The sequence below is a fragment of the Pristiophorus japonicus genome, chromosome 18 (assembly GCF_044704955.1).
Source record: "Pristiophorus japonicus isolate sPriJap1 chromosome 18, sPriJap1.hap1, whole genome shotgun sequence".
Classification (NCBI taxonomy): domain Eukaryota; kingdom Metazoa; phylum Chordata; class Chondrichthyes; family Pristiophoridae; genus Pristiophorus; species Pristiophorus japonicus.
The window spans coordinates 22,462,946-22,487,236 of NC_091994.1; positions in this window are offsets into that span (position 1 = coordinate 22,462,946).

Here is a 24,291-nt window from a genome sequence, read left to right on the forward strand (position 1 = left end):
ATAAAAATGAAAATGCTGGTCAGGCAGCGTCTGTGGATAGAGAAACAAAGTTAACCTTTCAGGTCGATGACCTTTCATCAGAACTGGAGAAAGTTAGAGATGCAACAGATTTATTTCCTCCCTTTCCCTGCTTAAAAATGTACATCTCTAACTTGCTGCCCCCCCTTCCAAGGCCAAGATACCCTCCCTGAGGTGCGGTGCCCACACCTGAATTCTTAGGGGTGGCAGAGTGAGTCATCCTCTGGGACCGGGCGTGGATCGAAGCCAGAAACTAGAGGTGAAAGAGCTGTATACTACCCCCATGGGATCCCCAACAGCTGCAGTGGTAGAGGCACCACTTATGTCTGCCAACAAAGGTGTAGATTCATAATCCGAGGGCCCAGGGGCAGCACGGGCCAGCCCACACTGCGATATGTGTGCGCATTAGGTCCGTGCAGCAGAGCTGGTCTCCAGTCATCCTGGTTAACCCCTGCCACTGGACCAAGACCTAGCTCTGTCAAGCCCGTGTGGTGGCTGGTGAGCAACGGCCACCACACGTTAAAAAAATCCACGTACAGGCATCTTCCACCCCTGGAGTTCAGGACCTGGAACATCGTGTCCTTCATTGAAACATCTGTGAACTCGTGTGGAAGCAAGTCATCCTCGTTCGAGGGACCGCCAATGATGATGATGATGATGGTAGAAAACGCAGCAGCCAACTTGCACACAGCAAGCTCCCACAAACAGCAATGTGATAATGACCAGACAATCTGTTTTAATGATGTTGATTGAGGGATAAATATTGGCCAGGATACCGGGAATAACTCCCCTGCTTTTCTTCAAACGAGTGCCATGGGATTTTTTACATCCACCTGAGAGAACAGCCAGGGCCTCAGTTTAGCATCTCATCCGAAAGATGGCACCTCTGACAGTGCAGTACTCCCTCAGCACTGCACTGGAGTGCCAACCCAGATTTTTGTGCTCAAGTCCCTAGAGTGGGACTTAAGAACATAAGAACATAACAAATAGGAGCAGGAGTAGGCTATTCGGCCCCTAGAGCCTGCCCCGCCATTTAATAAGATCATGGCTGACCCTGCCTGCTCCCCATAACCCTTTACTCGCTTATTGCTCAAAAATCTGTCTAACTCCACCTTAAATATATTCAATGACCCAGCTCCAACAGCGCTCTGGGGCAGAGAAATCCACAGCTTTACAACTCTCAGAGAAGAAATTGCTCCTCATCTCAGTTCTAAATGCGAGAGCCCTTATTCTTAAACTATGCCCATAGTTCTAGATTCCCCCACGAGGGGAAACATCCTATCTGCATCTACCTTGTCAAGCCCCCTCAGTATCTCATATGTTTCGATAAGATCACCTCATTCTTCTAAACTCCAATGAGTAGAGGCCCAACATGCTCATCCTTTTTTCATAAGTCAACCCCTTCATCTACAGAATCAACCTAGTAAACCTTCTCTGAACTCCCTCCACGCAAGTATATCCTTCCTTAAATAAGACCAAAACTGTATGCAGTACTCTAGGTGTGGCCTCACCAATACCCTGTAAAGTTGTAGCAGGACTTCTCTGCTTTTATGCTCCCGCCCAACCCCCACCCCTTGCAATAAAGGCCAACATTCCATTTGCCTTCCTGATTACTTGCTGTATCTGCAGACTAACTTTTTGTGTTTCATACACAAGGACCCCCAGGTCCCTCTGTATTGCAGCATTTTGTAGTTTCTCTCCATTTAAATAATAATTTGCTTTTTTATTTTTCCTGCCAAAATGGATAACCTCACATTTTCCTGCATTATACTCCATCTGCCAAATGTTTGCCCATTCATTTAGCTTGTCTCCCTTTGCAGAATTTTTGTGTCCTCCTCATAACTTGCTTTCCCATCCATCTTTGTATCATCAGCAAACTTGGCTACATTACACTCGGTCCCTCATCCAAGTCATTAACATAGATTGTAAATAGTTGAGGCCCCAGCACCGATTCCTGTGGCACCCCACTAGTTACCGTTGCCTAACCAGAAAATTACCTATTTATCCTTACTCTCTTTTTTCTGTTAGCTAGCCAATCCGCTATGCATGCTAATATATTACCCCCAACCCCGTGAACTCTTATCTTGTGCAGTAACCTTTTATGTGGCACCTGATTGAATGCCTTCTGGAAATCTAAATACACCATATTCACTGGTTCCCCCTTATCCACCCTACTCGTTACATCCTCAAAGTACTCCAGCAAATTTGTCAAACATGATTTCCCTTTCATAAAACCATGTTGACTTGAACCCACAATCTTAGAGGCGACAGTGCTACCCACTGAGCCACAGCTGACACTGTGTGCACACAATTTCCCATATCTCGGGAGCCTCTTATCAACAAAGGCAGACATTGATGCGGAGATTCAACACCGACTCCAGTGCGCCAGCGCAGCCTGAGGCTGCCTGAGGAGAAGAGTGTTTGAAGACCTGGCCCTCAAATCTACCACCAAGCTCATGGTCTACAGGGCTGTAGTAATACCCGTCCTCCTATATGGATCTGAGGCATGGACGATGTATAGAAGGCACCTCAAGTCGCTGGAGATATATCACCAACGATGTCTCCGCAAGATTCTGCAAATCCCCTGGGAGGACAGGCGCACCAACATCAATATCCTCGTCCAGGCTAACATCCCCAGTATTGAAACACTGACCACACTTGATCAGCTTTGCTGGGCAGGCCACATATTTCGCATGTCAGATACGAGACTCCCTAAGCAAATCCTTTATGCAGAGTTCTTCATGGTAAACGAGCCAAAGGCGAGCAGCGGAAACGTTACAAGGACACCCTCAAAGCCTCCCTAGTAAAGTGCGACATCACCACTGACACCTGGGAGACCTTGGCCGAAGACCGCCCAAGGTGGAGAAAGTGCATCTGGGAGGGCGTTGAGTTCTTCGAGTTTCAACACAAAGAGCGTGAAGAGGTCAGGCGCAGGCAGCGGAAGGAGCGCGCGGCAAACCAGCCCCACCCACCCCTTCCCTCGACGAATGTCTGTCCCATCTGTGACAGAGTCTGTGGCTCTCGTATTGGACTGTTCAGCCACTGGAGAACTCACTTTGGGAGTAGAAGCAAGTATTCCTCAATTCCGAGGGACTGCCTATGATGGTAATGATGATAATGATGATGATGACGACAATTTTGCAGATGCTAATTAGAATCATGATGAAAATTAGGTATTAATATTCAAATATATGATGCATTATCTACAAATACCATTGTGTAGAGCTATGTTGAAAGGGGAAAGTGTCAAATTTATGTGTAAAGATTAAAATCAAGTTCAGGAATGGGTATTTTAAAGATAAAGAAGCTGTTAGAATGACTAAAATATTGAGGGAGAACTATTGGCCCTTTAAAAATAGATCAATAAAAAAGAAGCGCTCCGGGCAAAAGGAGGCATAAAAAGAGATTGCTCCAATTTTAAATCGGAAGTTAAAAGGAGCTGGAACAGTGCAGGAAAAAGACACAGTCACATTAATCAGGTACCAAGGAGAAGTTGGAAAACAGTAAGTGCTCATTCAAGGCCACAAAAGGTGGTCCAAATTTCCCAGCATGATTAACACTGAATGAGGAGGCACGATCATCAACATTTCCTGGATTCCACAAGAAGAGGGCTTAATAAATTTACAGAGTAAAATACAAATTAGGAATAGCACATTTAATAATCTGTCAAAATTCATTCATTTATGCTTGAAACTCTTTTAGAGTTTATCTGTAAAACAAAACATTAAACCGTGCCACCCGAACTGGGTGACACACCAGACATTTACAAGGCCCTTTTTTTTCTTTTTTTTTTGTGTTTTTCTTTTTTCATTTATGCTTGAACCACCGGAGTAACACAGCCACCTCTTTAACAGCTGAACAGATCTGAAATGAGCCGAAAATACCTCATCACACAAGCAGATTTGTGGCTATTACTATTGAATTAGTTTGGATTTCAATTAGCTAACTGAAAAGTTGAGCAGGAGGTGCCAGCTTCAGTTGTAACAAGGGGTAATTGTTTACAGCCATCAAGCTCTAATCACTTTATTAAGTAATGCTGAAAGCAGCTATGTAAATGTGCTAAGAACTACTCAGTGCCAGCAATAATGAACTAAGTTGTGTTTTTTTGTTTGCAACTAATGTTTATCACTGCGTTAAATCCATTATCAATGCAGCGTGGTGTGAAAGCAACTAAAAGTAGCCATTCTACTGAAAGTACAAGATGAACATACAGCCCCTAGTGCTAAAAGCCTGTGTTATTTTAAAATAAACCCTTATCAAGATAGCTTGGTGCTACAAACACAAGAAGATAAGACACTACATTGAATCAAATGTAAATTTATTTTACAATGAATTACACAACCCTTTGTGTTTTGATCAGAGTTACGGAGTGTCAGTCAAGCTGCAAAATGTTTGACCTAATCAGGTGAGAATAAATAAATCTAGAATTGAAGACTCAATGAGTAGTTTAAAATCTAATTAAATTAATTGAATATACCTGCTCGGAACAGATCCACAAAATCAATCTAACTTTGTAAACAATATTATTAACTATCGGGAGACATTGGGCATGAAATATTTATAGATCACTGTAATGAAGGAGCTGTGTTTTTCTGCTTTGATATTCTAATTACTCATATAATGAATTGCCAGCTTCATCAATTATCCCATTAAAATCTTTTGCCCATGAAGAGATAAATATTGCTGATGCTGTGATAACAATAATTTTGCATACAGGTGGAAGTCATTGTTGGAAATCTTGCCTTGATTTTTTAAATACAATGAATATTTTTTTTAAAAAGAGTGAGTTAAATGTTTGTCCTTCCTGATATCCTCCTATTATTCTTGGTGCAAACTTCATGTCATTGCAGTTTAGTTTCTGCCATTGCAGTTTCTAGCTAGTGGCTCGTGTCTTCTGCTGCATTGAAACAAAAATGTCAAAAAAACAGGTTTAACTTTGATGTACTGTTTAACCAGTACAGACACTTCAGTTTTGCTGTGTTCTGTGGTTTCTTTTTTATCACCATTTCCCACTCTATCACCACCAAAGTTATGTGTCATGTTCACTTGCATAAGTCAGGGCCCTAATTTCCTCTTGGTCGGTTTAACTTATCGCTACGTGAATTGGAGTACATAGCAATAGCTGGGCAATAGATGCACACGATTTAAAGTTTGAGCCTAGCAGTCTTAAAATAGGTTCCATACTCATTAAAAAAAGGACATTATAGAATCATAGAATGGTTACAGCACAAAAGGAGGCCATTCAGCCCGTCGAGCCCACGCCAGCTCTCTGCAAGAGCATCTCAGCGAGTCCCACTCCCCTGCCCTTTCCCCGTAGCCCTGCAAATTTTATTCCTTAAGGTATTTATCTGATTCCCTTTTGAAAGCTACGATTGAGTCTGCCTCCACCACCTTTTCAGGCAGTGCATTCCAGATTTTAACCACTCGCTGTGTAAAAAAAGTTTATTTTGCCAATCACCTGAAATCACCTAGAAGGACAGGGACAGGAGACACATGGGAGCACCATCACCTGTAAGTTCCCCTCCAAGTCACACACCATCCTGACTTGGAAATATATCGCCGTTCCTTCATTGTCGCTGGGTCGAAATCCTGGAGCTCCCTCCGTAACAGCACTGTGGGAGTACCTTCACCACACAGACTGCAGCGGTTCAAGAAAGCGGCTCACCACCACCTTCTCAATCATCATCATCATCATAGGCAGTCCCTTGAAACGAGGATGACTTGCTTCCACACCAAAAAAGGATGAGTTCACAGGTGTTTCAACGAAGGACCTAATATTCCAGGTCCTGAACTACATCCCGAGGGGCGGAAGATGTCTGTGCGTGGATTTTTTTAACGTGTTGTGGCCGTTGCGCATCAGCCACCACACGGGCTTGACAGAGCTCGGTCTTGGTCCAGTGGCAGGGGTTATCCAAGACGACTGGAGACCTGCTCTATTGCACGCACACATATCGCAGCGTAGGCTGGCCCGTGCTGCCCCTGGGCCCTGGCCCCGAACGCACGCCTCTCCTAGGCTCCGATCACATCCCTCCACAATCTCTCGCCGCTCCTGCTGTATCTGCCCACGCTCCATTCACCGATCTGGACCTTGATGATGTCACTCTTCGCTGCCGTCACCCTCCTGCACCAGCTCGCACTGCTCCCTGAAGTGGCCTCCACGTTGCTCCCGGGCCGCTGCACCTCCGCTCTTTTTATGGGCCCGACCTGCCGCTAGTGTTCTCACACAGGTCGGGGCTTCCACTCTGCTCCCGGGCTTCTCAAGGGCTATTACGGATTGGCAATAAATGCTGGCTTTACCAGCGACGCCCACATCCCGGAACGAATTAAAATAAAATCTGTGTCCTCTGGTTCTCAACCCTTCAGCCAATGGGAGCAGTTTCTACCTACTCTGTCTAGACCCCTCATGATTTTGAGTACCTCGATTAAATCTCTTCTCAACCTTCTCTGCTCTCAGGAGAACAACTCTAGCTTCTCTAGTCTATCCACGTAACTGAAGTCCCTCATCCCTGGAATCATTCTCGTCAATCTTCATTTGGGGATATGAAGTTCTCATTTCAGAGAGACGCAGATCCATTCAAAAATATTATTTGATAAATAAGAAAATTGTCAATCAAGATTGGGATTACGGAGACGTGGCTCCAGGATGATCAGGGCTGGGAACTCAACATCCAAGGGTATTCAACATTCAGGAAAGATAGAATAAAAGGAAAAGGAGGTGGGGTAGCATTGCTGGTTAAGGAGCAAATTAAGGCAATAGTTCGGAAGGACATTAGCTTGAATGATGTGGAATCTATATGGGTAGAGCTGCAGAATACCAAAGGACAAAAAACGTTAGTGGGAGTTGTGTACAGACCTCCAAACAGTAGTAGTGATGTTGGGGTAGGCATCAAACATGAAATTAGGGGTGCGTGCAATAAAGGTGCAGCAGTTATAATGGGTGACTTTAATATGCACATAGATTGGGTTAACCAAACTGGAAGCAATACGGTAGAGGAGGATTTCCTGGAGTGCATAAGGGATGGTTTTTTAGACCAATATGTCGAGGAACCAACTAGGGGGGAGGCCATCTTAGACTGGGTGTTGTGTAATGAGAGAGGATTAATTAGCAATCTCGTTGTGCGAGGCCGCTTGGGGAAGAGTGACCATAATATGGTGGAATTCTGCATTAGGATGGAGAATGAAACAGTTAATTCAGAGACCATGGTCCAGAACTTAAAGAAGGGTAACTTTGAAGGTATGAGGCGTGAATTGGCTAGGATAGATTGGCGAATGATACTGAAGGGGTTGACTGTGGATGGGCAATGGCAGACATTTAGAGACCGCATGGATGAACTACAACAATTGTACATCCCTGTCTGTCGTAAAAATAAAAAAGGGAAGGTGGCTCAACCGTGGCTATCAAGGGAAATCAGGGATAGCATTAAAGCCAAGGAAGTGGCATACAAATTGGCCAGAAATAGCAGAGAACCCGGGGACTGGGAGAAATTTAGAACTCAGCAGAGGAGGACAAAGGGTTTGATTAGGGCAGGGAAAATGGAGTACGAGAAGAAGCTTGCAGGGAACATTAAGATGGATTGCAAAAGTTTCTATAGATATGTAAAGAGAAAAAGGTTAGTAAAGACAAACGTAGGTCCCCTGCAGTCAGAATCAGGGGAAGTCATAACGGGGAACAAAGAAATGGCGGACCAATTGAACAAGTACTTTGGTTCGGTATTCACTGAGGAGGACACAAACAACCTTCCGGATATAAAAGGGGTCGGAGGGTCTAGTAAGGAGGAGGAACTGAGGGAAATCCTTATTAGTCGGGAAATTGTGTTGGGGAAATTGATGGGATTGAAGGCCGATAAATCCCCAGGGCCTGATGGACTGCATCCCAGAGTACTTAAGGAGGTGGCCTTGGAAATAGTGGATGCATTGACAGTCATTTTCCAACATTCCATTGACTCTGGATCAGTTCCTATGGAGTGGAGGGTAGCCAATGTAACCCCACTTTTTAAAAAAGGAGGGAGAGAGAAAACAGGGAATTACAGACCGGTCAGCCTGACATCGGTAGTGGGTAAAATGATGGAATCAATTATTAAGGATGTCATCGCAGTGCATTTGGAAAGAGGTAATATGATAGGTCCAAGTCAGCATGGATTTGTGAAAGGGAAATCATGCTTGACAAATCTTCTGGAATTTTTTGAGGATGTTTCCAGTAGAGTGGACAAGGGAGAACCAGTCGATGTGGTATATTTGGACTTTCAGAAGGCTTTCGACAAGGTCCCACACAAGAGATTAATGTGCAAAGTTAAAGCACATGGGACTGGGGGTAGTGTGCTGACATGGATTGAGAACTGGTTGTCAGACAGGAAGCAAAGAGTAGGAGTAAATGGGGACTTTTCAGAATGGCAGGCAGTGACTAGTGGGGTACCGCAAGGTTCTGTGCTGGGGCCCCAGCTGTTTACACTGTACATTAATGATTTAGACGAGGGGATTAAATGTAGTATCTCCAAATTTGCGGATGACACTAAGTTGGGTGGCAGTGTGAGCTGCAAGGAGGATTCTATGAGGCTGCAGAGCGACTTGGATAGGTTAGGTGAGTGGGCAAATGCATGGCAGATGAAGTATAATGTGGATAAATGTGAGGTTATCCACTTTGGTGGTAAAAACAGAGAGACAGACTATTATCTGAATGGTGACAGATTAGGAAAAGGAGAGGTGCAACGAGACCTGGGTGTCATGGTACATCAGTCATTGAAGGTTGGCATGCAGGTACAGCAGGCGGTTAAGAAAGCAAATGGCATGTTGGCCTTCATAGCGAGGGGATTTGAGTACAAGGGCAGGGAGGTGTTGCTACAATTGTACAGGGCCTTGGTGAGGCCACACCTGGAGTATTGTGTACAGTTTTGGTCTCCTAACCTGAGGAAGGACATTCTTGCTATTGAGGGAGTGCAGCGAAGGTTCACCAGACTGATTCCCGGGATGGCGGGACTGACCTATCAAGAAAGACTGGATCAACTGGGCTTGTATTCACTGGAGTTCAGAAGAATGAGAGGGGACCTCATAGAAACGTTTAAAATTCTGACGGGGTTAGACAGGTTAGATGCAGGAAGAATGTTCCCAATGTTGGGGAAGTCCAGAACCAGGGGACACAGTCTAAGGATAAGGGGGAAGCCATTTAGGACTGAGATGAGGAGGAATTTCTTCACCCAGAGAGTGGTGAACCTGTGGAATTCTCTACCACAGAAAGTTGTTGAGGCCAATTCACTAAATATATTCAAAAAGGAGTTAGATGAAGTCCTTACTACTAGGGGAATCAAGGGGTATGGTGAGAAAGCAGGAATGGGGTACTGAAGTTGCATGTTCAGCCATGAACTCATTGAATGGCGGTGCAGGCTAGAAGGGCCGAATGGCCTACTCCTGCACCTATTTTCTATGTTTCTATGTTTCTATGTCCTCAAATGGAAATACTCTATGAACAAGTTAATAGTTATCGCTTGTCCTGCACTGTTAAAAAGAATCTTCGTCAAGACACATTGGGCTAGACTTTTCCCAAAGCCCTCACCACCCGATTGCCGCCCAGAAAAGACAGCTAAGCTTCAGCGATTAACGTCAACAAAACTTTCCATTAATGAGGTAAGTAATACCACCCGGCGAGGAAATGATTCTTACACCAAGATTCTCGGTAATGTCTGGGCGGTTACTAGCGAGAACGGGCGGGTCTTGCCTGAATGGATGGTAAGTTTAGTCCGAGGCTGCGGTTGGGCCGAGGGAGGGGCGAAAACTTTAAAAAAAAATTTCCACTAAAAAAAAGTCTAAAACATTCCTAAGATCATTTTAAAGCTAATCGCCATTTCACAATTAAAAACAAACTCTAACTTACCTTTCTTTGCAGGGTACTCACCAACTGCCCTGTTTCAGTCTGCTTCCCATGGGTGGTTCCCTCGGCGATCTGGATGTGCTTCCGTTGAGGCCAAACTTGCGTCCTGGCGATTCTCTCGGTGGTCGGTGCACACAGGTGCACGTCAGTGGTTTTCTCCCGGCAGTCGTTTCGAGATGTGGGCGGTTCCATTTAAAAAATAAGGGGGAAACTTTCGCCGGGCGGTTTCTCTTACAAAAACAGCTACACCGCTGAGAAAACCACCGAAAATGAAGGTGAAAGTCTCCTCCAATGAAATCTTTAGATGATCAACAACCCTCCTTTGATGGAGTAAATGTGGTGTAATTCAGCACTGTGAAACACTGAAGCAAACATAGGTGAAAAGCAAAGAAGTCTTTTGTGTAGAAGTGAGTGACATTGTATACAGGATAATTTCACCAGTGCTGATTTACAGGAATTGAAAGGGAAATTTCACTTTGATTGCAAGCAAGCTTGTGAAACGTGGCTCCCTGATGCTATTTTCAGTTGCCCAAGATGATGGAACGATACTTTGAGTTGTCATTGCTGTGATCTTACCTGTGGTGATGGGATTTTTAGCCTATTTTAGGTACTGACAACTCTTAAAGGCTGAATGTCGCCTGGAATTTTTAACCTGCAAAATAAACCATTATGGGCCCTATAATTTGAGTATCAATTTTGATGCTGACTTACTGCCAAGTGAAAATAACAATCAGGGTGTTGTTACTTTGCGTTGTCAATTTTAATGCAACATTGCATCTTCTGAAATTGGTTTACGATCAGTGGTCAATCATTAGGGTTGGTCAAATGACTGCAAGATGCTCTGAGCAGTCACATCGTGGAGTATAGTGAGGAGGCACATTGGTTCCCTGTCAGTGTGATAAGCAAACTAAACAGCAAGGTAAGTTGCTGTGCCAACTGCACCTCATCAAATTACATAATGGTATCTATTGAATCACTGTACATCTTGGCATAACTACATAGTATCGAGCATATTGTATGGTACTTATTAAGCAGGTGAATAACCTTCTGTATCATTCTATGCTGTCGCTGGAGAAATACCACCAACGATGTCTCCGCAAGATCCTACAAATCCCCTGGGAGGACAGACGCACCAACATCAGCGTCCTCGACCAGGCCAACATCCCCAGCATTGAAGCACTGACCACACTCGATCAGCTCCGCTGGGCAGGGCCACATTGTCCGCATGCCAGACACGAGATCCCAAAGCAAGCGCTCTACTCAGAACTCCTTCACAGCAAACGAGCCAAAAGTGGGCAGAGGAAACGTTACAAGGACACCCTCAAAGCCTCTCTGATAAAGTGCAACATCCCCACTGACACCTGGGAGTCCCTGGCCAAAGACCGCCCTAAGTGGAGGAAGTGCATCCGGGAGGGCGCTGAGCACCTCGAGTCTCATCGCCGAGAGCATTCAGAAATCAAGCGCAGGCAGCGGAAAGAGCGTGCGGTAAACCTGTCCCACCCACCCTTACCCTCAACGACTATCTATCCCACTTGTGACAAGGACTGTGGTTCTTGCATTGGACTGCCACCTAAGGATTCATTTTAAGAGTGGAAGCAAGTCTTCCTCTATGCCGAGGGACTGCCCATGATGATGATGATGATGCATAGTGGCGATGTTGAAGGATCTACAATTGCAGGTTTGGGTGACATGTTCTGTGGTTTTCAGCTGGTATGGTTGAATCCAGAGACGGTCATGTGGAGGATTCTGTCAAAAGGATGTGGTCTTCTTCTTACTTGACAGCACAGTCACCAGTGCAGACCCTGGATTTCAGTACTCATGTTCTTGTTCATTAATGCCAAGATCTCGCTTGTGAGAGGCAAAAGCTATGGTCTGAAGCTGAAGCTAATGGTTTCAGTACTGGCTCCTCAGTGTGCACAAGGGTAATGTCATTATTTCCCACTACCATATGGATAGTTACAAGATGCACATTTGGAACTTTGAATTAGATATCAGTGTTATTTAGTCTTTAAAAGGAGCAGATCATAACATTGCCTGAGCATAACATTTTGCTTTTTGCATGGCAAAATGTCCCAATATTTCTATCAATCTACCTATGCGAGGAGCTCATGTATTTCTTTGTCACAAAGACAGAGACCATCCGTTCAACTACCTCTGTTGCTTCCTCGCCCCACTTCCCTTACCCACCGAGACTCTCCAAATCCCTGTTCTCCTTTAAGACCCTCCTTAAAACTCACCTCTTTGACCAAGCTTTTGTTCACCCCTTCTAATATCTACTTCTTTGGCTCAGCATTAGTTTCTTCCCCCTTTTGCATCTATGAAACGCCTTGGGAATCTTTTCTACAAGAAAGACGCTATCTAAATGCAAGTTTTGGTTGTTATTAATGGTGAGAATGACAGCTGGAGGCCAACAGCCAAGAACATGAGCAGGAAGAGGATTATATCAACACCAAGGCTGTTTGCAAAGCCATCATCCACAAGCACTTTTCATAAAGGTGACAGGCATTGCTGTAATGTTTATACATGAGATAATAAACAAAAATGATAGGTACATGTGAGCAAAGCTTAGCTTTGGAAGGAAGATGCTAATTCTGGGCATATGTTGCCTTGAGAGTGACTCCATAACATAAATAACATCGTGTGCCGCCCCGACCTGTGTGAGGACACCACCACAGGTCGGGGCTATAAATAGAGCTGGAGCGCCGGACCCTGGAACATCGTGGGTGAAGGTGCGGTGAATGAGGCCCGGAAGAGCCGAGGGCCCAGGGGCAGCACGAGCCAGCCCGCACTGCGATATGTGGGCGCACTAGGTCCGTGCAGCAGAGCAGGTCTCCAGTCATCCTGGTTCAACCCTTGCCACTGGATAAAGGCCTAGCTCTGTCGAGCCCTGTGGTGGCTGGTGTGCATTGGTCACCGCACGTTAAAAAAATCCACGCACAGGCATCTTCCACCCCCTCAATTAGAGTTCAGGACTGGAACATCGGGTCCTTCATTGAAACATCTGTGAACTCTTGTGGAAGCAAGTCATCCTCGTTCGAGGGACCGCCTATGAACAAAGGAAGGTTGTGAAAGACCAACTGTAGCATCACTATGGAAAAAGCCCTGGGCCAAACCACAAATTATTCAAAATTATTCAAAAACCATCAAGAACAATAACAGTGGAATTGGAATGTTGCCATTAAATATTTTAGACATGTTAAATGTACTACTGTGCTTTTAAAATGAAATATTTTAGGAAATTAATTTTTAAAGCACTATATATCAGAATGATAATACTATAATTGTCTGAAGGGGATTTTACAAGTTATTATATTAAACAGTCATCAGAACACAATACAATATGAAAGTAGAGATATCCATTTGACCAGCCTGGCTCATTCTTGTACAATTTGTCAACGACTGACTTTGCCTAACCCACAGGAAATTTTGAATCTTGTAAGCAGGATCATAGAGTCTATGAGTGAAGAAGTAATGATGCAAAACATTTGTTAGGCCACAGTTTAGGAGGGCAGTTTTTAGCATTCCATTATTGAAAAGACATTAAAACCACAGAAAACATAAAGCATCATTTCACCAGGGTGCTGCGAGAGGGAGTCGAGGATTATGGGGAGCGGGCAGGGAGGTGGAGTTGAGGCCAAGATCAGATCAACCATGATCTTATTGAATGGTGGAGCAGGCTCGAGGGGCCAAATGGCCTACTCCTGCTCCTATGTCTTATGTTTCTTATGTTCTTATGTAGAGATGGGAATCTATAGTTAAGAGGAGAGACTTGAGATACTGGGACATTTTCCACTGGAGCAGAGGAGATTTAATCGAGATTCCTAAAACTATGAAGGAATTTGATGGGGCGAATAGGGGAAAGACTATTGCCTCGGGTTCGGGAGTCAGTGTCAAGGAGTCATCAATTTAAAATTGGCACTGAGTGTGAAGACTGTCTTTATACAGAGCGCAGTTGGAGTTTGGAATACAATGATAGGGAACAGTTAAGTCAGAGATCTGTATCTTTTAAAGGAAAATTGGATAAATAGTTGGAGCAGAGGAAGATATCGGGCTATAGGGTGAGATTGGGGCAATTGGATTTGTTTTGGATTGATCGAGCTGTAAATTTTATGTCATGTTAAAGCAATTTGTCAACCTATTTAAGGGGTGAACACTTCCACTAAAGGAGACATAAGAATATAATACAACAGCGTTTGACACTGAACTATTAATATCATGAACAGGAATTTTGAGACTTGAATCTTTAGTGCTAGCTGAGCCTTGCTAATTTTGTACTCATGCAGTCTTGTTCTGTATTTACAGACCAAATGAAATAACTTGCTTTCATCAACTTTATCCATGCCTCTCATTATCTAGAAGACCAGAATTATAAACCTTCTCAACTCCATTCAAAACAAATGCAGTCATTTGAGTCTCTCTTCTTATCTTAGAACCCTAATTTCCAGAATCATCTCAATTGCTCTTCTCTGATTTCTGAAATGGGTTTAATATATCAGTGCCTTTAGAGGGTACAGTACCCAAAGCAACGCACATCACTCTTAAATGTGGTCTTCGTAAAGGGTTTTGAGTTTCCATAGTAACTGTGTGACAGTAAAACAAACTTGCCCACTACCCACCCCCACCTTAGGCCATCTGCTGCTGAAATCTTCATCCGAGCTTTTGTCACCTCCAGACTCAACTATTCCAATACACTCCTGGAGAGCCTCCCATCCTCTGCCATCCATAAACTTCACTTCACCCAAAACTCTGCTGCCCATAGCGTATCACCCACTTACCCATCACCGCAGTTCTCGCTTACCTACATTGGCTCCTGTCCCTCAACACCTCAAATTTAAAATTATTATCCTTCATGGCCTCGCCCTTTCCTATCTCTGTAACCTCTTCCAGAGCAACAACTCCTTCCCAGTTCTCTCTTCCTGGGTCCAGTACAAACCGGACGGTCTGCACCTGGGCAGGACCGGAACCAATGTCCTCGGGGGAGTGTTTGCTAGTGCTGTTGGGGAGGAGTTAAACTAACATGGCAAGGGGATGGGAACCTATGCAGATGGAAATAAAATGGAGGCAGAAGCAAAAGATAGAAAGGAGAATAGTAAAAGTGGAGGGCAGAGAAACCCAAGGCAAAAAGCAAAAAGGGCCACATTACAGCAAAATTCTAAAATGACAAGCCTGAAGGCTCTGTGCTTCAATGTGAGGAGTATTCGGAATAAGGTGGACGAATTAACTGCGCAGACAGCAGTTAACGGGTATGATGTAATTGGCATCACTGAGACATAGCTCCAGGGTGACCAAGGCTGGGAACTCAACATCCAGGGTTATTCAACATTTAGGAAGGATTGGCAGAGAGGAAAAGGAGGCGGTGTGGCGTTGCTGGTTAAAGAGGAAATTAATGCAATAGTAAGGAGGGACATTAGCCTGGACGATGTAGAATCGGTATGGGTGGAGCTGCAGAATACCAAAGGGCAGAAAATGCTAGTGGGAGTTGTGTACAGACCACCAAACAGTAGTAGTGAGGTTGGGGACAGCATCAAACAAGAAATAAGGGATGTGTGCAATAAAGGTACAGCAGTTATCATGGGTGACTTTAATCTACATATTGTTGGGCTAACCAAACTGGTAGCAATACGGTGGAGGAGGATTTCCTGGAGTGTATTAGGGATGGTTTTCTAGACCAATATGTTGAGGAACCAATTAGAAAGCTGGCCATCCTAGACTGGGTAATGTGTAATGAGAAGGGACTAATTAGCAATCTTGTTGTGCGAGGCCCCTTGGGGAAGAGTGACCATAATATGGTAGAATTCTTTATTAAGATGGAGAGTGACACACTTAATTAGGAAACTAGGGTCCTGAACTTAAGGAAAGGTAGCTTCGACGGTGTGAGGCGTGAATTGGCTAGAATAGACAGGCAAAGGATACTTAAAGGGTTGACGATGGATAAGCAATGGCAAACATTTAAAGATCACATGGATGAACTTCAGCAATTGTACATCCCTGTCTGGAGTAAAAATAAAATGGGGAAGGTGGCTCAACCGTGGCTAACAAGGGAAATTAAGGATAGTGTTAAAACCAAGGAAGAGGCATATAAATTGGCTAGAAAAAGCCACAAACCTGAGGATTGGGAGAAATTTAGAATTCAACAGAGGAGAACCAAGGGTTTAATTAAGAGGGGGGAAATAGAGTATGAGAGGAAGCTTGTAGGGAACATAAAAACTGACTGCAAAAGCTTCTATAAATATGTGAAGAGAAAAAGATTAGTGAAGACAAACGTAGAATTCAGGTGAATTTATAATGGGGAACAAAGAAATGGCAGACCAAATGAACAAATACTTTGATTCTGTCTTCACAAAGGAAGACACAAATAACCTTCCGAATGTACTAGGGAACAGTGGGTCGAGTGAGAAGGAGGAACTGAAGGATATCCTTATTAGGTGGGAAATTGTGTTAGGGAAATTGATGGGATTGAAGGCCGATAAATCCCCAGGGCCTGATAGTCTACATCCCAGACTACTTAAGGAAGTGGCCCTAGAAATAGTGGATGCATTGGTGATCATTTTCCAACAGTCTATCGACTCTGGATCAGTTCCTATGGACTAGAGGGTAGCTAATGTAACACCACTTTTTAAAAAGGGAGGGAGAGAGAAAACGGGTAATTATAGACTGGTTAGCCCGACATCAGTAGTGGGGAAAATGTTGGAATCAATCATTAAGGATGAAATAGCAGCGCACTTGGAAAGCAGTGACAGGATCTGTCCAAGTCAGCATGGATTTGTGAAAGGGAAATCATGCTTGACGAATCTTCTGGAATTTTTTGAGGATGTAACTAGCAGAGTGGACAAGGGAGAACCAGTGGATGTGGTGTATTTGGACTTTCAAAAGGCTTTTGACAAGGTCCCGCACAAGAGATTGGTGTGCAAAATCAAAGCGCATGGTATTGGGGGTAATGTACTGACGTGGATAGAGAACTGGTTGACAGACAGGAAGCAGAGAGTCAGGATAAACGGGTCCTTTTCAGAATGGCAGGCAGTGACTAGTGGAGTGCCGCAGGGTTCAGTGCTGGGACCCCAGCTCTTTACAATATACATTAACGATTTAGATGAAGGAATTGAGTGTAATATCTCCAAGTTTGCAGATGACACTAAGCTGGGTGGCAGTGTGAGCTGTGAGGATTACACTAAGAGGCTGCAGGGTGACTTGGACAGGTTAGGTGAGTGGGCAAATGCATGGCAGATGCAGTATAATGAGGCTAAATGTGAGGTTATCCATTTTGGGGGCAAAAACACGAAGGCAGCATATTATCTGAATGGCGGCAGATTAAAAAAAGGGGAGGTGCAACGAGACCTGGGTGCCATGGTTCATCAGTCACTGAAAGTTGGCATGCAGGTACAGCAGGCGGTGAAGAAGGCAAATGGTATGTTGGCCTTCATAGCTAGGGGATTTGAGTATCGGAGCAGGGAGGTCTTACTGCAGTTATACAGGGCCTTAGTGAGGTCTCATCTGGAATATTGTGTTCAGTTTTGGTCTAATCTGAGGAAGGACGTTCTTGCTATTGAGGGAGTGCAGCGAAGGTTCACCAGACTGATTCCAGGGATGGCTGGACTGTCATATGAGGAGAGACTGGATCAACTGGGCCTTTATTCACTGGAGTTTAGAAGGATGAGAAGGGATCTCATAGAAACGTATAAGATTCTGACGGGACTGGACAGGTTAGATGCGGGAAGAGTGTTCCCGATGTTGAGAAAGTCCAGAACCAGGGGACATAGTCTTAGGATAAGGGGTAGGCCATTAAGGAGTGAGATGAGGAGAAACTTCTTCATTCTGAGTTGTTAACCTCTGGAATTCCCTGCCGCAGAGAGTTGTTGATGCCAGTTCATTGGATATATTCAAGAAGGAGTTAGATATGGCCCTTACGGCTAAGGGGATCAAGGGGTATGGAGAGAAAACAGGAAAGGGGTACTGAGGGAATGATCAGCTATGATCTTATTGAATGGAGGTGCAGGCTCGAAGGGCCGAATGGCCTACTCCTGCACCTATTTTCTATGTTTCTTTGTTTCTATGTTTCCTCTGATTCTAGTTTCTTGAAACTCCCCTTTTGCCCTAACATTGGCAGCTGTGCATTCAATCATCTAGGCCGCACGTTCTTGAAATTGCTCACTGAACCCTCTGCCTCTCCACCAAACTCTCTACGTTTAAGACGTTCTGTAAAACCCATCACTTTGACTAAGCCTTTGGGCACCCTTCCAAGTACCTCCTTCTTTGGCTCAGATCCTTTTTTTTTATTACACCTCTGTGAAGCACCTTGGCATATTTTTCTACATTAAAGCTGTTATATAAATGTAAATCGTTGCTCTTTCACATTCTGCAATTCATGGTTTTATATATGACATACAAAAAGAAGTAACTACAGTGGGAGTGGTTTCTCACAGGTGGGGAATTGTGGGTAGTGTGAGCTACCATTAGCTCCTTTTTCAAATGACAAACATAGATTGACGGCTGGAATCTTGCAATTCTTGATGCAGGGCCCCCATTTGGCCCAGATTGTGAATATGTGTCGCTCGGTAATTTAACTCACCTGCAGCAAGGTATGGGCTAAACTAAAAAAGCTTCATTATATCGATGATCAATGCACAAGAACTTGGAGCAAAACTGTAAACAGGCTTATTTTAATAACTTTAGCCCCTTAGCACATAGTTTAGCGATTTTCTCATGTAAGTAATTAACAGCACGAATTGCAGCTTAGCAGTAATACCACTAAAGTAGTTTTAACACCATAATAGTAATTTTGCAAAGAACTAACGCACGACCAGAAATAGACCATGTCCATTGGACCTGAACTTGGTCAAAGCCAAGGCCTGCCCAAGTGCCGGCCAAAGGACTGCCAATGGCCGCCGAGAGACCAGGTGGTACTTTGCCAGGAAGATTCCTCTGAAAGAGATGGCAGTACCGCCCGACGGCAAAGTAATGGCTTACGCTGTCAATCTGGGCGGCAAATGCGATCCTCGCCAAAGTGCCGCTGAGGATTGAGTCGGACCCAGGGAGGGGGCGAACACTGAAAAATAAAAATCTTTAAAAAAACACTGGAACACCTTCAGCAGACCCCATACAGATGAATCACTGGGGAAAAAATGTAAAAGATGTTCACCAACCTTTTTTTGCAGGTCTTCTTACTTACCGTTGGGGTTAGACTTGCCCTCATGCAACGGTCCTTCCCCTTGATGCCACCGACTCCCGCCCGCACCAATATGGCAGCTCAGCGGGCGGGAGGTCACTTACGTGACTTGGCTGCCAGCAGGCGTTAGCGGGTGTCAGTGGGCGGTTCCCGGCGGTACTCCCCTCACGTTGGCTACAGACCTGAAGGAACCTGTCACCAAGGGGAGAGCGGCAAAAAAACTCAGCGGCAGCCAGCGGCAGCCGGCGGCAGTGGGCGGTAAGGCCACCAATTTCAGTCCCACTGTGTCTCTTTAATTCTTGTGCACTCTTGTCGCCACATTTGTCTCCTTTTTTATGTTTTGCACAAAATTACTGTTTGCAGGTGCCTATAAAAAACCAGAGCCTGCCGTTAGCCCACTCCTGGCTTTCGTGCTGATCATGGACTGGAGAGGGAAGACAGAGCAGAAATTCCTTCCAATATCTTCCTAGATGCCGATGTTAATCAAATTATAAATGACCACGAATAGAAGTCAAACTCATGACCAGAGGGAAGCGACATTGATCCTGTTTTCTGTGACCTGTCGATACTGTGGGATATCGAACCTTTTGCAGTTAGGAATTTCCAAATTGTCAGATTGGACTTTGTCCATTGCCACTTTATCAACCTGAGCAGAACAAGACACTATCAGCACCATGGGGCTATGATGTTGTTTCACTCCATTAACCGCCCGTCCAGGAGTTAAAGCAATGTGCACTTTGAGACATTGCAGGGAACATGTGTAATTATGTGCAATAGATGCAGAGTCATTAATATGCAGCTGCGAGATTTAATTTCTTTCTTTTAAAGAAACTCGATCCATGTTCTTCCGCAGTTCAGTCCTCCAGCCTTTCCCTTGCATTCAGTCAAGTTTATGCTCAAACTAATTTAAAAAGTTGCAAAGTATGTCAGGCTCTCTCTTTATTTGGGCATCTTGTGAAAAAGTATGTCGCAGTGATGGTGTATCTGGTTCCTCTCTTGGCAAGGAGCCATAAACAAAAGTCGTAGCGTAACAGATACTGTTATTGTGAGGATGGCACACTATCTTTTAGGAGACTTTCAGACAAAATGGCATTGTACTTTAGTTCTGACACAGTAGTTGGGCTGTTTAGTACAAGTTTGCTTGTATGTGATTTTCTTTTATGTCCTTTCTCATATCTATTACTTTTGACTGTAATCTGTTTTATTCATCAGTAATGGTTACTAATACCACACAGGTGTAACATAAACATAAACACCAGTGGTACAGAACTAGAAGGTTTGCAGGTACTTAACCATTGTAACAGTACTGCAGCTATGACACAAAAAAGCTTCAATTCCCACTTCATTCCATAGTTTTCCACAGACTTTGACGGTACTGCTTTGGAACAGGTCCACAAGGGAATTGACTAAAATGTCAGCCTAAATTAGATTCATAATTTTAATGGGGCTGTGTAGCAGTTTATTAGAAGCAAGATTAATTTACCCTGAGAATGAGTCAAGTGGGAAGTTGTTGTAAATACGTGCAGTATTTGTGAATCTCTCAAAAGCAAGAAAAATGACATTTGAAATGAGGGTAACTTTGGGCGATGGAACGAATCTATGGAAATGAAAATCGGGTCAGTTCTATAATAGGTGGACAATCCATGCCTCCAGTTTACTGCCCAAAAGGTGAAGGTGAAATTAGCTGCATTACCTCAGAAAATGTGTGTTGCCAGAATTTTGTTTTGTAGGAAGTAGAATAGACAGGTTTTTGTGAAGATGCAATTAGTATTTTCTAAAATGTATAAACAACTATCATCGGTTATTATCATCTGTTAAAGGGGATATAATCCCATTAACTGCTTTAAAAAGAAAGTGTTTTTAATGCAGCACTTCTCAATTGTCCTTCAGACGGGGACCTAGATTATTGCTCTGCACCTGCACACCTCTGCTGAAGTGCTCTACTTTCTTCTTTGTGGTACTGATGGCAAAATTTGAACATCAAGGAATGCAGTGGCAAAACTTCACCTTACGGCCGAAACTTTCACAAAATGCAACTTAAAATGTATCTTTTCCCTCTCTCTTCTCTATGTGTGTGTCTATAAAAGAAAAAAGAAAGACTTCCATTGATATAGCACCTTTCACAACCACTGGACATCTCAAGGCGCATTACAGCCAATGAGGTACTTTTTGGAGTGTAGGCACCCTTGCAGACTATTCGCAACCTTGGTGTCATATTTGACCCTGAAATAAGCTTGCAACCACATATCAACAGCATAACTAAGACCGCCTATTTCCACCTTCGTAACATCGCCTGTCTCCACCCTTGCCTCACCTCATCCGCTGCTGAAGCTCTCGCCGTGCCTTTGTTACCTCTAGACTTGACTATTCCAACACACTCCTGACTGGCCTCCCACATTCTACCCTACGTAAACTTGAGGTGATCCAAAACTCGGCTGCCCGTGTCCTAACTCGCACCAGGTCCCGCTCACCCATCACCCCTGTGCTCGCTGACCTACATTGGCTTCCGGTTAAGCAACGCCTTGATTTCAAAATTCTCATCCTTATTTTCAAATCCCTCAATGGCCTCACCCCTCCCTGTCTCTGTAATCTCCTCTAGCCCCACAACCTCCCGAGATGTCTGCGCTCCTCTAATTCTGCCCTCTTGAGCATCCCTGATTAGAATCGTTCAACCATTGGTGGTCGTGCCTTCTGTTGCCTAGGCCCCAAGCTCTGGAAGCCCCTGCCTAAACCTCTCCGTCTCACTAGCTCTCTTTCCTCCTTCAAGATGCTCCTTAAAACATACCTCTTTGACCGTCACCTGCGCTAATTTCTACTTATGCGGCTCAGTGTCAAATTTTTAATCTCATAATACTCCTGTGAAGCGTCTTGGGACGTTTTACTACGTTAAAGGCACTATATAAATGCAAGTTGTTGCTGCTGTAATGTGGGAAACACGGCAGCCAATTTGCACACAGCTCTTCTTCAAAATAGTGCCATGGGATCTTTTACGTCCACCTGAAAGAGCAGCCAAGTGCAAATTGAGCTCCTTTATAGAAGTGTTTTTTTATGCTCAAACTCATTTGCATATCGCCGAATGCAAATTCTGCCATGAACCAGCATGTTTTAGAACGTAATTTTTTTCAAAAAATGATTTGCTTTAAAGAATATTCCTTAATATTTAAGAGCGGTAACTTCGTGAGGTTTCATTAATACAGCTGAAGATTGGTTATCGCAAAAAATAAGCATTTTTCATCACAGCGTCAATCCACCACCTGTGAATAACCCAATTTTACATAATTGAAAATGACTTAGAAAAAAACTATGCAGAACCATTTGCTAGTTATATCGGTGTACAGTAGTCAGTTTCTTAATAATTAAAAAAATTAGTGTCCTTGTGCCCAAAAGAACCAACTTAGTTTTAAGAGCCTCCTCGAAGGCCTGTAAATGGGTGCAATTAGCGGAAACTCACAATAGGGATTCATTTGATCTGAGGGCGCAGTCTGTTGTGTGGGCGGGGCCTGCTTCTACCAGATGTTTTCCATACCAGTGCAAAAGATCGCGGAACCTTGATTTGTGCTGGATATCATTTACGTTTGAAATTCCATGATCATTTGGCCGATTTTAGGTGAATTGCGCTTAAAAAAAGCAGCACAATATAGCAGAAACTCAAGGTCGAATCATAGGTTAACCGTAACTAAACACCGGACTGTGTCCATAAAGGAGTACTGAAGACATGTAAAGTAGTTCATAAAATACCACAATGCTCCAATGTGCTCTGCTACTGAGTGGTTCCCCACAATATGGCCGAGAAGTTCAGGAGTGCCCATTTCTGCCCACACAGGGGGCGCAGGGTACATTCCCTGCATCTGGATTGTGAGGCCTGAGACACCCCCGATATTGGGCCTTGGGCCTCATTTTGTTGGAGCCAGCGAGCCGTGTAGAGTAGCCGGCAAAACGTATTTGAAGATTGGGCTGCTGTGATGCTAGCAGTGACTTTCAGGTTGGTGGGGAGCGGTGACAACTGACAATGGTGGGTGATCGGGTGGGTGGCAGCAGTAGCTGGGGGCAGGGGGAGTGAAAGAGGGAGGGGCGAGATGTTTGGTGGCTGGGGGAGGTTCTTTTAATGTGGGGATTGGGAGGAGCACTCTGACACCTCCCAGCCCTACCTTCAGGTAAGTACAATGTAAAGACTTGCCTTGTTGGTATGGTTTTTCTGACTGCAGCTAGCACTGGCCCCGGCTGCCTCAGGGCAAATAAATATTGCAGTGAGGGCCTCAAACAAGTGGTAGACTCTTTATTTGGTTATGCAAAGGAGCTAATGCCTTTCTTTGGCATGGGCACTGAATGCGTGTGTTTTAGTCTTTACCAATATGACATGTGGTGCACTTCCAACTCGTAAAGAAATACGCTTCCTGCCTATCATATTGGAAACGTAGGAGGCCGTTTAGCGCCTGGAAAATGGACCATGTGCAGCTTCATTCCTAGGCCCAAAAGTTTCAAATTCCCAACTGTGGAATTGGGGATAGGATTAACTGGATGTCACAGGGAGAAAGGGAAGACTAGATGACGAGTTATATTAGGCTTCTGTCACACACTGCCTTTAATGCTTGAATCAAGGGCAACATAAGTCGAACCCTGGGAAAAGGTTAATATTCAACCTCTTAGGTGTGGGATGGTGCTGTGCACGAGGTAAACTAAAACAGTGAGACAAAAAAAACATTAAAAGTGGCTCAGATATACGAGTGCACATACATAATATGAAGAAAGCTAATACTGTCTTAAAAAGTTGTGGATATAGACTGATAAAAAAAACAATGTTTTAAACTTACATTTTTTGAAATCTACTATGGCCAATATATTCTAATGTGTGACGAAAGGTCATCGACCAGAAACATTAACTCTGTTTCTTTCTCTCCATAGATGCTGCCCGAAGTGCTGAGTGTTTCCAGCATTTGCGGTTTTTATTTTATATTCTAATCTCTTCCTTTTTGTCTGTAATTTTATCTGTAATCATAGCAATGGGATAGGATTTAACGAGGTTGTGTTAACTTTCCAAGATACTTGTTCATGTAACTGTGTTTCTATAATCTATATTAGCATGAAGCCATCTTTCATTATGGAATGACCCAGTTACCATAATAGAAAGAAAGTCAAAGTTTCCGGTACAGTAAAAGTAGCGCAGTATCTCCAGCTGTAGTTTCTATTAAAGAATGTCTGTTGAGTCGTGTATAAAAGAGATGGAAAATTGTCAGCAACATTCCCATGA